A 9936-nucleotide genomic window follows, 5' to 3' on the forward strand; every position below is an offset into this window, starting at 1 on the left:
AGCACCTGTTCCTGCCTGTGGCAGGGGGTCTGACCTGATGATCAGTTTAGGTCCCTTCCAACCCTAAGTAAGTACAAAGTAAACAAAGTTATTGACCAGGACCCCAGTGGGCTCTTACAGTTACTATAGGTCACTGGAATACAGCAAGCCTGGGCCATAACCACTTACCTCCAGCCAGTACCTTGATGTCAGAGGTACAGAGTAGAAAAATGGCACAGAAGCCAGGGCTTGCCCCACATTATGGTAGAATTTCCTGACAGTATGATGAAACTCCTATTGCTAGCTTTATAAAGTTAGGGTCATTTTGTAGCATCAATGTAGGGATAAAATAGGAATGTGGCTAGGGTGCACATAGGTCCATCAAAATCTGAATATATGTGAATGCTACCTTCACCTACATCAACACTTTTTAAAACTATACAGCTGAAAGTTGAGCAACCAAGTATTTGACAAAGAGGCACAAATAGATTGTTTTTAAATAGGTCCTCAGATTTTGGCTGATTAGGGCAAAATGCATTGCCCATCCACCAGAAGATGGGATGTTATCTAATTTCTATTCCTACCTACCCCATTCATATAAAGTAAGTTTAGAGCCCAGTTGCTTTATGGTGTATTGGTAAGGGACCCTATTCCAGAGCTGTCCTAGTCTCAAAACTCACTTTGAATTGAAAAGGAATGCCACATAGGTAGCAACTATCAAATTAGGGTCAATATTCCATGTTTTAGGTTAGAAACCACAAGAGTATCAGCAATCCCATTCCCCTGATACATTCTATTAGTTCCTAATGCCTAAAGTGCCTGATTCCCTTTTCAGCAATCTGCTGGAGGAGAAAATTCACATCACTCTGGATATATTCAATGAAAAAAAAGAGATAACAATCTTATCAATATTGTCTAGTGCTTGTGATAGAGCCAGTCTTGGGTTATATCTTCAATAAACAGGTTTGGTACAGGTTGGTGAGAATGGAACATCAGGGCATGTACTTTGAAGTCTCTACCACAGCCCATGAACTATAGTAGCAACCACATCCTACACCTGTTGCATGAAGAGGTTTTGCCCAGTGCAACTGGCCTTGCTAATCTCTGGTATATCCAATCACTCTCCTAGGTGCTGATCCTGAACAACATTCTGGGATGCACAGAGCAGGGGTTAATCACATTTTAGTAGTGGGCCAAATAATGCAGCTTGAAGGCAGCCTGTGCTTGCAAACTGACCACTATTGCTGTCAATTCCCCCAGCCACCAAATTACTCCCAAAGCACATGTGACCCAGCTGCTGATTCATCCTTCCTTCGAATTGCTACCACTCAATTGCTGCCAACATCCCAGCTTCACTATCACTTGTTGGGCTGATTGGGTTGCCAGACCCTGGCATAGGGAATTTGGAGTTCCTGTTCAGATTTTTTGTAATCTGTCTTCTCTTCTCATATAATGCTAACACATCAGTCCAACTGAATTTAAGGGCTGGCATGTCTGCAGGGGTTAAGGCATGAGACATGATTTGGTCTCTTGAGAGATTTTAGGGCCTGAACCACACTGGTATAAATCAGCAGTTCAAGTCAGCAGTTATACTCCATCAGCCGTTTCCATCAATATGAGATCTAAATCAGGTTAATAGTTATCCAGATGTATCAAGTAATTTCTGAGCGTTTGTGTTACATTTGCTAGAAATAGGCTATGTCATTTCACATTGTATGTGCAGTCTGCACATCTGAATTCATGTTCTAAGCATTAGGATTATTTAGTTCAAAACAATTAACAAATCCAAACACCAATGTGCTGACTGAATAAGCTAGTGGAAACATATAAATACATTTCAGTGCATTTGCCAAATATTGTGCATCAGTTAAATCATAAAAAACTCAGATGTCTTTCTGTATAGCTCACTGGTTTATTGGGTTTTTTTTCCTTTTCTTTTATTACTTTTTCTTGTGCAGCTGTTAGTTAATAGAAAGCAGGAATATGATTTTTCCCTTCTCTTTGACTTATTGTGCATGTGTATTTGTAGACTCAGGATATTACACTGGGGATCTATGGATTGTTTTATTCAGTGGATTTGGAATTCAGGAGAGCAGGAAACACATTTAACTCTCATCATCTTGGGAATAGGTCACATAACCCACACAGTCATGAACCTTTCATAACGAATATATATAACCAGGTGTGAGAGAAAATGAAGTCCATGTGTTCAGCATGAGCTGGGCAAGTAGAAATTTACTAGAAGGGTATACATGGAATGTGTATCTACATTCACCTGGTCATATTATAAAATTACGGGCAAGCAGAAATGAAACTTTTCTACAAATTAAATTAATGTTTTCATATAATGATGTTATATTATCTTGCCAAGTAATGCTGAGTTACATGGACTTATACATGGACACAATTGTGTCCAATTTCCATTAAATTCAATGGAAGCTCATGTATTTTTGTAAGCATAATTTGACCCACAATCACTACAATCTAAAGATTATAAACTGGAAAAGAACTGCAAATACATGAATCATTTTACTTAGTAGTAAAATGCAGCAATATCTCAGGTGTAATACCACCCCTGTTTAATAGGATAGAGAGATGCTCCAGAACCATTTAAGATAAGAAGTGAAGAATACCACTTCTTTGCATCTCAGCCCTTTTACATTACAGAAATATCATAATATTTTAGAAATATCCAAATATGTAATTTGTTTCTGTAAATTCAATCTCTGTTGGCCAAGCCTCTCTACCAAACCTCATCTATAGTTCCAGTCCTAGACAGATCACATTATGTTGTTTTTAAAATCTGGCTAAGGAATGGGAGATCATAACTCAAATGTAAGTGAACCTCTGTGATAAAGAACTGTAAGAGCACTTCTTTTAATGCCAAGAAAAGTCCAAGTGAGGGTTATAGCATGAGATTTGCTTGAGGGAGAGGAAGATCTTGTCTTCAGGGCTTCCTCAGCACAAAGTCTTTGTGGTTAAAGAGAGCAGGAGTGCAGTAGCAAGTCTCTGTACTTATTCGTCTCTGAATTATTTCCTATTTCTGTGGTAAGTTAGTTCATCATTATGGAAAGCAAATGAGCTTCCTAAGAGGAAAAATCACTCAATGGGAGAATAGAAACTAGGTTTTCTTTTCTTCTGCGTGATACTATTGAGGGGCAAATGTGCGAGTAAGATTCAAAGACAGATTACCTAATGTGCTAATATTATCTTTGTTCTGATAGCTTGAAAAATTACTGGGGCTACTTGTCTGCCTGCTTCAGGGTATACCATGTTCATCAGCTGGGCTCAAGAACAAGGGTCCCACTGTTGACCACAGTACAATATTTCAGAAATGGTTTGCCTCTCTCTTACTCTGTATCATCTGGCATATGCCACTGTTAGAGGCAGGATACTGGGCTTGATGGACTTTCAGTCTAATCCTGTGTGGCAGGTTGTCTTTGACGTAAAAAATGCATGGATTCCTGGAGACTATCACTTGATCATCATCACAAATCAGGAATGACCTTATAGTCTAACAAATGGCATGTGACATTTCAAGGATGCATATCGTATACACAGCTCGGACAGCTCACAATTCTGGATTTTACTGTGGGCCAAATGATGCACTGTGTCACAACTATGCAATGCTATAGAAATATCCCCTGGATAAATAAGCGATTACTGCAGGATTCCTGATTAAATCTCAGCTATTGAAATCAAAGGATTTGTAGGTATAATCAATCAGCAGAGGACACTGGCCACATATAGATACCAGACACATATGCAGTACTGCTATGAGTGACTCCCCACACCACTCAATATGTGTCGACAGAGAAATATTTTGGAATGGTAAATACAAGTAAGGGCTTGTGACATTAAAAAAAAAACTGTTCATGAGCATTATTTCCATTTACTGTAGAAATTATTATTTACCCATTTCAATGCATCACTCTCAAAACACCTGGGAAATGACAGTTGTGTGTATATAATGCACAGACACACACAGAGGTACTCAAAACTCAGTAAACAATTTAATTCATCGTTGATCTAAGTCCAATCTGTGTTCACAGTCTAGCTGTGGTTCACTTGAATGATGTTCGTATCTTCAAGCTTTTTTGTTAAAGCAGTATATAAATTTGCTTTTATCTCCGACTACCCATAAACATTGCATGACCGCTGTCCAAGGAGACATTTCAGTTGTGTTTGTTGGGAATGATCAAATGGCATTTCCCAGTGTTGCAAATTATGCCACTTCAACATACAATGTACATCCAAACACCTGCCAACTCAAAGCTTGCCTTGAGGCTTGCAATATGATTTTGAACATCAGGCAATTAAGATCCTTCATACCCAAATCTTTTCAAATGTATGCACTTGTGAGCCCACAGAATTTGTACATGCACACACACACATCTGCTTTCAACCAGTTGGCAAGGGAGAATGAGATTTCAGTACATTTCTTGTCCCTTCATCTGCTGGGGATTGTAAACCACCTGCTTGGGGTTGCTCTGACTTTGTGCAAAATGCAGCACATCCACTCAGCCAGCAGGAGTCAGATCTGAGGAGTCTAGAGCACTACTGGAAGCGCCTTAGCAAATGAAACAAACACCATTAAAGAGATCTGCAATGCTTGAAGTGACCTGCTGTGCTTAGACAAAAACTATTTAAGATGTGTAATAGGGAAGCAAGGAAGGAAGCTAAAAATAATGGTTACTATTATTTTAAATACTTTAAAAATAAGGCATGGAGGTACAATAGCATCTGATATTTAGCTAGCTCCACAGGGCTTCAAAAACTTTACAGCCACTATAAACATAAAGGTTGCAAAACTAAAACAAAGCAAAAAAATAGCTGCTGGTTTATAATGTACTATAGTGGCAAATGGGGAGGGTAGTACTGGATTTTTATAGACACATATATAGTGAAGGGAGAAATTATATAAAAAAACCCTATGGCATTTGGAGATTAATTTAACCTTTCAGTCCATAACCCTTGGTTCTCTTATTGTGAATATCCAGCACTGTTGGAGCTGGGAGCCAATTGCATGGTTGAAACAAAGGTACAATTAATCCCACAGAACCATATTTCCTTTTATCAGAGCTCTCTACAAAGCAAAGAGAAGACAGATAAATGTAAGGAGCTTTCATGTTCTTCTGTTCTAGTGACTACTGAACATTTCTAAAAACCTTTCTCCTGCTTTCTAATTATGTCTCACATCTAATTTTAATATAAATACAGATGTTAAAATGATCATAGACATTTCTTATTACTTTTATTATCTGCATTTTGATAAAACTGAGAACCACATAATTCAATAGCACTATTCATTTTGACCTCTTTTCATATGTACGAGCAAATAAGGTTTAGGAAATTTCCTTTGGGAAGGAAGGAACAATGCCAGAAAAAAAAGTTAAGTATAAAGTGGTTTCAGGAAGAAATTATTAACTCACAATTGCCCTACAGACATATATAAGCATTGAGGAAGTCTGAATTCCATTGGGGATTTTCATCACTTGGTCTGTACTGTTAGCAATGTAGCCTAAAATCTCTCCATTAGCCTCCAGAGCTGGCTACAAAGGAAATGTAAAACAGATGAGGTATGTTTCCTCAGACCATGAGCTGAAACAGTCCGTGAGGTCCCGTACTCAAGGGGAGCTGAGCACATGCAGCAACACTTAGATCAGTCTAAACTTACAAAGCTTTGACACCAAGAAAAATGAGTGTTATTTACACTGGCGACCATTTGGCTGACAGAATTTATAAGGTCAACCAGCTGGGCTGGAAACCTTATTTAGGATCTTCTATATTCACATTACCTTTACTCACAAGCAATGGCATTTATTTATTTATCTATCAAAGAGCTCTCATTTATTTTCCACAATACAATTAGAGTAGAATGAACCTGGATGCCTGGTAACTAGGCATTGCTATTTGATGGTTCAGATCTATTATGGATCTAAGATTTAGCTGGTAATTGTAATGGCAGGTGAGATTAGAGCAGAATTTGCATTTTATAAAATGGGTGTTAGTTCGCATTGCAATTCCTGTTCGAAACCTCTTACGTAAGGAAGGGAAAAAGAGAGAAAATGACATGAGGGATAAGGGACAGGAACCAGAGATGTTTGCTTAAGAAATGTTTCAGTCCAAAATGATAAATGTTTCAATCCCTTGTAGGGTGCTTTATGATGCAATGCATGAAAGGCCTTGTTAAAAAATAAAGCGTGGTATGTTATGGTATCTCAATCAACTTGCACCATACAGCTGTGTCACAGCAGATGTCAGCAGGGCACTGCTATAAAATACCCTCCAAAGGCATTTGCAAATGCGTGATGGGCTCATGCTTACACAGATGTCAGTTGCTTAACATGCTTCCAAGGAGAAAGGAAAGTTAAACATAAGGTTGTGAACAGGAGGGAAATTTCCAGTGTGGTACACGGTGAAAATATATATATACCTATATGTGCACACACGTATTCATATCCCTTATTAATGAAACTTCACTGTGTATGCTGCGGGATAATCTCAACAATCACCAAAGGGATTTCCCACATGTATCTCATTGATCTGAATTCTAATCAGGTCTGAAAGCTGTTGCCGTGTATCATTTAATGATATCTGTGAAAATAATGAACCATTTTATCCCCTACCCTAATGACAGTGTTCATAGCCAAACAATTACTTTTCTTTGGTCTTGGTCTCTGCTAGTACAATACAAATGATTATTTTCTTTGTTTAATAGCTAAACAACAATTAGTAATCATAGAATTAGTAGAAAGCTAGGGCCCTGGAAGGGCCTTCTGGAGGTCATGTAGTTCTCCTCAAGGCAGGATCATCCCTGACTAAATCATTCCAACCAAGTGTCTCTAAGTGCAACTTACTTTTAAAAACTTCCAAGGATGGAGACTTCAAAACCTCTCTGGGTAGCCTGCTTCAATGATTGATTGAATCCAAAGCAAAAACATTTGCTTTTTCTTGCCCAAACAGTTGGTTTTTGTCTCTTGGTTTCAGGCAGGAGTAACAATGGGTGGGTAAATGGTGACAGGGTTAGCAGCAGGGTTTGAATTACACTATGACTCTTGGCGGGGGCTGCGGCAGTGGCAGCTGGAAGCCAGAAGGAGCCACCACTGCCACCTGAGCTGCTTAGAAAGGTGTGGGGCAGGCTGGGGGCTCCTGTCTCTTATGAGGGGCTCTCACCGCTTATTGCAGGGCTCAGCCCCCTTCCCTCCCCCCCCATGTATTTCGAACCCTGGCTGGCAGCAATGCTCAGTGCACGGGCAGCGGTCAGCAGAAACAGGGCAAGCTGGTCAGAAATTCATTGATGCAGGAGGTTATGTTGCCTCCTTTTTTTTTGACTGGCAACACATATCAAGCAGTAACTTAAAAAAAAAGGTTTGGTGCCAAAATAGAAGCAAGAGGGTTAACCCTTTCTGACACCTCCCCCATGTAGCACACCCTGTTCTGTTTCTGTTTCATTACCACGCAGGGAACGTAACCAGTCAGGTATGCCTCTGGTTTCATGTCAAATAAAATATTTCAGAATTTGGTCAGAATTATGGAAGACTTATCGGCTGGGAGCAAACTCAGACTGCTTCTAGAGTGGTGCTATTGTTACTGTGATGGGGCATCTTCAGTTTCCAGAACTCCATCATCTCTGAACAATATATCCACTTGAAATATTTAAAAAACAGAGAACGGGCAGCGTGTAATTCTGTTCCAAAAGCCACTAGTATACAAGAGAAGTAAAAAAAGAATAGTTTGCCTCTGTTAAATTATTAATGCTTCATTAGACTTGGATACAGGAATAGAGATTTGTGATCTAGTTTACAGATAGCACAAGACTGGGAGGGCTTGCAAACACTTTGGAGTATAGGAGTAGAATGCAAAAGAATCTTGATTAATTGGGGAGCCAGGCTATAGACAGCAACATGAAATCCAACAAGAGACATGTAATGTGCTATGTCTGCAGAGGACAAACCAAATGCAGAAGAACAGAGTGGGGGGATAACAGGCTAGGCAGGAGCACTGCTGAGAAGGACCTGGTGGTTGCAGTCATTTGCAAGTTCAGCGTGAGTCAGCAGAGTGATGCAGTGGCAAAGAAAACGAATTGCAACTTGGTTCGGGGTGGGGGGAGGGAGGGCATTGTGCAATTGTACTCAGAACTGGTAAGGCCTCAGCTGTGGTACCAGTGTCCAGTTCTGAGCTCTGTATTTTAAGATGGATGTAAAGATGGAGAGAATCCAGAGGCTAGACAAAGGCAATAAAGGTGCTGGAATTGAGTTTCTGTGAGGAAAAGCTCAGAGAAGTAGATAGATTCAGTTTGGAGACAAGAAGATTAAGGGAAGAATGATTAAGATTTTTAAATATTTGAAAGACTGCCATCAAGAAATTGGAAAATGATGCTTTTCCCTTGACAAAGGGCAAGACATGAAGCAATAGGTTTAAATTGCAACAAAGCAGATTTAGATGAAATCCTGGGAAAAAATGATAACCATAGGAAAATGGAACACGGTGCCCAGGAAAGTTGTGGAATCTCCTTCCACTGGAGGTTTTCAGGAGGAGCCTGGCTGAGTAATCTGCCTCGGCTGGATTAAGAATAGCAAATCCTATTGGCATTTGGGCAGGGGTTGGAGTACACGAGTCCTGAGGTCTCTCTGAACCCTGAGTCTAAAACTTACATTATAGTTTAAAAAAATCATTTAAAATGGTAATAACAAAAAATAAGGATAGATAATATTGTTTCCTTACATACACCTGAAAGCTTCTAAGTGCTTTATAGAAGTAGGTAATCATCACCACTCTCATTTTACAGATGAAAAACACTGAGAAACCTGACTGTTTAAGTGGCTTATTCCCAGAATCACAGTAAATCAGTGACATAGCTGGGAAGTCTCTATATTGCAAATATAATTCACAGTACAAACCAAGGAGATAGTTTTCTCTCCAAAAAGTGGTGTACTGTTACATGCATATAGAAACAAATTGGCTTGGGTGGGTTCCCTAGATTCTGTACTCGTGCCCTCCACATATCGGGTTTGTTCATGTATCTCCTTTAGAAGCATAGCATTCAATATGCAGACGTTTATTCTGCCTTTGATGCATAAGTATAACTCAAGTCCTTTCATGGGACTTATGAGTGTTAATTATAGGGGACAAGACTTTAATTATTCAGGATTGTTGATAGGGAACTGAAATGTCCCAGCTAACAGAATGAGAAAAGCACAGCCACCTTGCCTGCTTGGGCAGTAATATGATATTGGTTGGGAAAAGGTTGGGACAGGGGGAAGAAGGTTGCTTTGGTGGCTAACAGCTTGGTTCTAGTATCCATCTTTTATATCTAGGAGGCCTTCTTAGCAAAAAAAGCTAAATGTATTTTTGAGAAATGGCTAGAGTCATGAACTGAATATTTAAAAATAGCTAGCCTTCATCCTGCCCACAGCCTGGGATTTCTTGCTGACTCTATAACACTGGGACTATTAAATTAGTACCAAAGATAACCGGTATCTCAACTTAATGAATCCAAGTTCTGAGCCAAACCCAAGTCCAGCTATAAGTTTTAAAGTGACTTCGGTCAGCCTAAACTGGCCACAAACTCTTGAGTGCCCAAAGAGTAAAGAAACAGTCTTAAAAAGTCATAGGCCAGTTACAGACATTACACTTATACTGGGAAGAATCATAGAAAAATATGGTTGGAAGGGACCTCAGGAGGTCATCTAGTTCAACCCCGTGCTCAAAGCAGGACTATCCCCAAGTAATTGGAAACTGGTCTACACTCATAACCAAACAGAAGTTCAGTGCACAAAGACTGATTTAAAAATGGCAGAACCTGGTCTAAGATAGATCTGGACTGATGTGGTATCAACTTAAGCTATTTAGGTTAGACTGGTCTTCTGTACAAGATCTCCTACTGACTCAAGTTAGGTTGCTGTCTGCCAGCCTCCCAGGCTCCCAGCCTGCCCCCCCCCCCCCCCCTTTCGG

The sequence above is a fragment of the Gavialis gangeticus genome, unplaced genomic scaffold (assembly GCF_001723915.1).
Source record: "Gavialis gangeticus isolate Ggan-Ray unplaced genomic scaffold, GavGan_comp1, whole genome shotgun sequence".
Classification (NCBI taxonomy): Eukaryota; Metazoa; Chordata; order Crocodylia; family Gavialidae; genus Gavialis; species Gavialis gangeticus.